This window comes from Dama dama, chromosome 4 (assembly GCF_033118175.1).
Source record: "Dama dama isolate Ldn47 chromosome 4, ASM3311817v1, whole genome shotgun sequence".
Classification (NCBI taxonomy): Eukaryota; Metazoa; Chordata; class Mammalia; order Artiodactyla; family Cervidae; genus Dama; species Dama dama.
Genome location: NC_083684.1, coordinates 31,174,012 through 31,180,335, shown reverse-complemented (window position 1 = coordinate 31,180,335; position 6,324 = coordinate 31,174,012).

Sequence of the window (6,324 nt, the reverse complement as noted above, 5' to 3'; positions counted from 1 at the left end):
TGCAGGGACCATTAATTTTTTTATGGACGATCAAACCCGGATACAGTGGAAGGGCCACCACATGGCTGATTCAGAAACAGTAACCAAGGTACCAGGGACACACATCTGGAGGTCAACCGGGAGAGGCAATGTGGCCATGGAGCTGGCCTTGGTTCTAGATTTGTGGCAGGGGTGGGGGGGAGGCAGATCCTGCATGTCTGGTAAATAGAAACACACACACACACACACACACACATACACACCTGCCCAGACCCCCAGTCCCAGTAGACAGGCTAAGTGGAGGGAGGAGGAACCGGAGGTGAGGACCCCAAGGACAGGGGCAATGGCGGTGAGGGGAAGCCTTGCTCTGGGAGTTGGGACCGTTAGTGGGTGGCCAGTTCCCTACCATTCCAGGCCTCTGTTCCCCCTTCTGTCCCTTGCAGGACAAGTAAGGGCAGGTTAGTGGAAGTTGGAACCTCTCACTTCTGCTGCTTAATATCCCTGGCCTCTGTTTCCTCATCTGTCCAGTATAGGTGTTGCGGGCACCAGGTTTGAGATAAGGACAGTGGGGAAGGGCCACTGGTGCTCACATTGTTGTTACTATCTCTCTCTTAAAAAATTTTTTTTAAATTATTTTTATTATGCCAGGTCTTAGTTGCTGCACACAGAGTCTTTAGTTGCAGCATGTGGGATCTAGTTTCCTGACCAGGGATCGAACCTGGGACCCCTGCATTGGGAGCACAGAGTCTTAGCCACTGGGCCACCAGGGAAGTCCCTGTTGTTAATCTCAGCATCCTTCTCCAGGCCCGTCAAATCCGTGCCCTTCATCCCTGAGGGTGACCTTGCCCACCTCCTTCCTCCTCCCCCTGGCATGGCTTTGAATCAGCCTCCCTGCCCTGCTGCAAGGCTTGAGGCTGCAGAGGTGTTCTGTGCGCGCCTGTCTACCAGGCCTCTGGCCGCGTCTGTTTCTCTCCGGACCCCATCCATCCACTCCCTCAGTCTGACAGGCAACCTCAATGAAGTCCCAGGGGATCCCCGGCTAGAACGGCCACAAGCCAAGGCTGGGCTGGGCTGGGCTAGCCCCTGGCCCTTTCTTAACTGCCCTACCCACAAAACGGCCTCCCTTACTTCCTCTCTGCTGTTCCATGCCCCTGGCGCCTCTTCTGGAAAAGAGAGGCTGGCCACGTAGGGTCAGACTCCTGGGCATGTGGCCTGTGTAGTCACACAGGGCCCCACACTTTGAAGGACCCCATGCTCGGTTTAATAATCTGTTATCACTGTCTTGAAATTACTCATAATTTTGCAAGGAGTCCCACATTTTCATTTTGCACCAGGCCCCGAAGTTATGTAGCCAGCGTTGCTGTCAAGACTCAGACCTGCTTCAGGACATAGCCAGAGGGTGGGTCCTCAAGGAAGAGCCCCTGCCTCTAGCCATCCCCAGCACCCCCTCATCTTCCCCTCCCCACCTTCCCTAGATCCTCCAGCTCAGCGGCTCCCATCTCCTCACTGCAGGGGTTCTGAGTAGGGAATGACTTCTCTAGCCATCTCTCTGGGAGAGAACTCTTGGGAAGGGTCTTGGCAGAAAGCAAAGTCGTCCTCAAATCCTTATGTTCCCCGCCCCCACAGACTGGAACCACTTTCAAGTGGAAGCGCGGAGGCCACAGGACAGATGAGACACAAATTCATTTCAACGATCTGTGGAATTCATAATAGCCTTCACTCAATATGGTCTTCTTTTTTTCCCCAGGCAGCGGATATTAAAGGTACAACTGCTTTGACCTTCTAGGCGTCGGTGAGGTTTCCTCCAGCAATGTGCATCCTCAGATGGTCAAAGGGTAGAAATCCCCACAGAGCAAACTGGCTAAATGCTGCTAAAATAAAGACAGGTCATTTTTTAGAAACCTCGCCTAAGGAAGGCTGTAAGTATGTGTAATATAGAAGCATGGGTACAAATACTTAGCCACAGCCCTCATTGTGGCATTGTTTACAAAAGCAAAAATAGAGACAACTAAACAGCCAGACGGTCAGGGGCTGGGGAAGTAAATGATAGTCCTTTTCTCCAGGGGCATGGTAGACAGTCAGCAAGGTGAAGCTTGTTAAAGAAGAGGGAGTGAGTAAAAAATCAGATATGAAGACCCTGATTCTGGGAAAGATTGAAGGCAGGAGGAGAAGAGGACGACAGAGGATGAGATGGTTAGGTAGCATCACGGACTCAATGGACATAAATCTGAGCTAACTCCGGGAGATGATGAAGGACAGGAAAGCCTGGCGTGCTGCAGTCCACGGGGTCGCAGAGTCGGACTCAACTGGGCGACTGAACAACAACAGCAGCAAAATACAATGAGGTCTTGGCTTTCTCTTTGTTTGTGTAGAAGAATCAACACCACAACGTTAGTGCCGTTGTTTTCCTTTTTTATCCCTGATTCTCCTGGCTCCTGGTGGCCAATCACCAAGGAATCAGATTATCTTGGACTTTCTGAGGATGTCTTGGGTCGGTCCCTTGCCACCACCTCTCACTACCCAAGCTAGACCACCTTTCTCCTGCACAACTTACCTTCACTTTCTGTCCTGCTCCCCACAATTCCTTTGACTGCCCTCCATGGCTTCTCTAAGGGCAATCAGGACTTTTCCAAGATGAAAATTGGATCCTATCCTGTTTAAAACTTTTGACTATCTCCTGAGTTACTGTTATTTTTGAGGAACCTCAATACTGTTTTCCAGATGTGTGTGAACTAAGTCGCATCAGTCGTGTCTAACTCTTTTCGACCCCAGTACCATAGCCCACCAGGCTCCTCTGTCCATGGAATTTTCCAGGCAAGAATACTGGAGAGGGTTACCATGCCCTCCTCCAGGGGATCTTCCCAACTCAGGGATCAACCCCAAGTCTGCATTGCAAGCAGATTCTTTACCACTAGCGCCACTTGGGAAGCCCCGTTTTCCATAGTAACTATATCATCTTACACTCCTGCCAATGATGTACAGGGGTTTTTTTCCTTCACATCCTTGCTGACACTTGTTTTCTTTTGACTTTTAATAATGGTTGTTCTTTTTTTAAAATTAATTTTGGACTGCACCCTATAGCATGTGGGATCTTAGATCCCCCACTAGGGATCGAACCCACACCCCTGGCACTGAAAGGCAGAGTCTTAAAACCACTGGACCGCCAGGGAAGTCTTTCCCCATTACTCTTAAAATGAAGACCAAACCCTTGAACTGGCCGTCAAGACTCTGCACATAACCAGCCTCACTGAGTAGCATGTGTCCCCATCTCCCTAGGCATTCCAGCCTCCCAGGCGTCCTCCCACACACCTATACAGGGCAGGCTTTCTTCTGCCACAGGGCCTTTGCACATGCCATTCCCCCAACTCAGAACCCTGTCATCCCTTTCCACCTAGAGAACTCACCCTTTTGCTTTCACCTTAAGGATCACTTCATCTGTTAAAAGCCTCCCCAGGCAGGTCAGGAGCTCACGATAGGTCTTCCAGCACCTTATAGTCCCTTTCTCTCCTGCTTTCTCCTTGTAAGTTGCACCTGCAACTGTGGAGTTCTTAGATCAATGCCTACCACTTAAAAAAAAAAAATTAATTCATTTGGCTGCACCTGGTCTCGGTTGTGACATGCGGGATTCTTTAGTTGGAACACATAACTCTTAGTTAGTTGCAGCATGCAGGCTGTAGTTCCCCAATCAGGGATTGAACTCAGGCCCCCTGCATCAGGAGTGCAGAGTCTTAGCCACTGGACCACCAAGGAAGTCCCAGCTCCTGTCACTTTTCCTTGACTGTGAACTCCTCAGAGGCAGGCTGTTCTTGTTGACCACGGTGTCCCCAGTGCCCAGCGCCTGGCACAGAGTTAAGTGCTCAGATGTTTGTTGAATGAATCAGTGAATCAGTGAGGGAGGGGAAGCTGGGCTGAGCCTGCAGCCTCCTTTTACTGCTGGCTGGCATGCCTGTCCGGGGTATAGCGTGTCAGTCCTGATAGCAGCATATGACACATGTGCTCAGGAAGGCAGCCCAGAGAGAGCTGTCTTGGAGAGGGCCTTGCACTGGGAGGTGGGGCTGGAATGTCATCTCCTTCCGGAGATGCGGCGCTCCGCATCCATCGGAAATGGCCCCTGGCCCAGTCTCCTTGGAAGGAAGCAGAGGGAGCAGGGGGGCCCAATCTCCTTCCTCTCCACCCCCTCCTGGCTTGTCCCCTTTGATGTGAAGGTTCCTGGGGAGGCTGGTTTGTGTCACTGACCAGCAAGGGGGAGGGAGACCGTTCAGGGCCTTGTCTTGAGTGACGAACTGGCCCAGACCTCAGTGCTCCGGCCAGCAGAGGGGCCCGGGACTCTTACAGACGCCAGCCACTCACCAACAACATCTGAAAAGAACTCACCAATCTGATGGCTGCCATGAGGTTGCCTGAGGTTCTGGGGCCTCCTCCCAGCTTCAGATTCCTTCTCCTCTGGCTCTGCCTTTGGCTCTGTCAAACCCGTCGTTTTCCCAGGAGCAGAACTGGGGGTGTGGGAGGAGTGAAAATTTTGCCAGAGGTTCCCCGGGAAACCAGCATGGACTAGGATCCCCATCCTTCTAGGTTATGTCAAAGCCCCAAGACACAGAGAATACACTGTCTCTCGTTCAAGTCCTGCCATGGCCATGTCATCTTAGACAAATCCATCTGGGTCTCAGTTTTTCTACCTGTGAAATGGGGACTGTGATATCTACTCAGGATTGTTGCAGTGAGGTTCAACAACCTCCCAGTGTGGACTCACACCACCACGGTAAGTAGAATGATGGCAGTAACACCCCACAAAACACCCCTAACCACCCTGGGATCATGCTACAACAGAAACGATTCTCGGTTCATTTTGTTGTGTGTTTTTTTTTTCCCCCATCTTCTGTCCATTTCAAGGAGGAGGTCTCAGACAGGTGGTAGTGAGGGTTAGCACTTCTTTCACACTTGCTAAACTCCTTCTTTAACAAAAGCCTTGGAGCTAGCTTTCCAGGCAGGTGAGGTTAGTCAGCACACGTTGAATGCATTTGTTTTATTTTCCAGGTATTTCATTTATGTAGTTTGCTCTTGAAGCAAAGAGAAAATTGTGAGGTGATTGAAAGAAAGGCATTGAAAAAATAATAGCACAGGAGACACTTGAATCTGGGAAAAATACAAAGTGGCTGGAGTGGCTGGGGTTTGGGAAATACTGTTCTAGCAGGGTGAACGCACTTTAGGTGAAAATGCTTCAAAAACTCTCAAGTGATACACAAACAAGGGGTGGGGGCGAGGGACCAGAAGGGTCAACACCAGAGAAGGGCTTTGAGTTTCCTGGGAGTAAATCTCAGGCCTGAGTATATTATTACTGATTCAGAAACAGGGGCGTGTGGCCCTCCTCCACTGTGTACACCAGGCACTGAGGAAGATGTTTCCACTGATGTGATTTTATCTAACTCTCATTGTTCCCACTTCCAGGGCAGGAAATTGAGGCTCCAAATCATGAAGGGTCTTGCAGCACAGCTAGGATCTCCCAGGCTTCCCAGTCTCTGTCCTGAGTGAGGATTTTCAAGTACCGGCTCCCAGCGGCATGCTTGGGTGAGGTCCTGAAGTCTGGGCTGCACCCAGGAGGCAATACATACCTGGTGTGTGTTTAGTCACTTAGTCATATCTGACTCTTTTGCAGGTCCATGGACTATAGCCCGCCAGGCCCCTCTGTCCATGGGATTCTCCAGGCAAGAATACTAGAGTGGGTTTCCATTTCCTGCTCCAGGGGATCTTCCCAACCCAGGGATCTAACTGCATCTCCTGTGTGGTTGTCCAGAGGCAGCCTGCAGGTGCCAGGCCATGCCCTTGCTGTCCTCTTTCCTGAGAAGGCGGGCCCCCACCCCTGGCCAACCTAGCCAGCTCTCCCTGGCTGCTCTCTGGCATCTGCAGTGACCCTCTGGGGCAGAGGAAGATGCGCCCCTCCCCGCGCACTGTCTCTGTTTCTGAACCTTGCCTGCTCCTCCTGTCTCTTGATTCAGTGAGTGGCCTGCGTGCCTGTCCCACATCCCCACCCCTGTGTGTGTCCAGCGTGGGGTCACATGGCGTTGGATCCACCTCTCGGGGCTTCAAATGACCCTCTTCTCTTCAAATGTTGGGAGATTCAGGGAAATGCAAAATTCAGTCTATGGCTCAAAATAGGGCTTTCCTGTGGCCAAAAATTTGGGCCCTGTAGAAAATTTAGGAAAAAATTTCTAGCCCTGTAGAAAATTTAGGAAACAGGCCAAAAAAAAATGCTGTGGATTACTAACCAGCCCATTTGGGGTACACCCCCTGCAGGCAGGGTCCTCTTCCAGAAACTCCGAATATATTTCCTCACAGCTCATTGCCCCC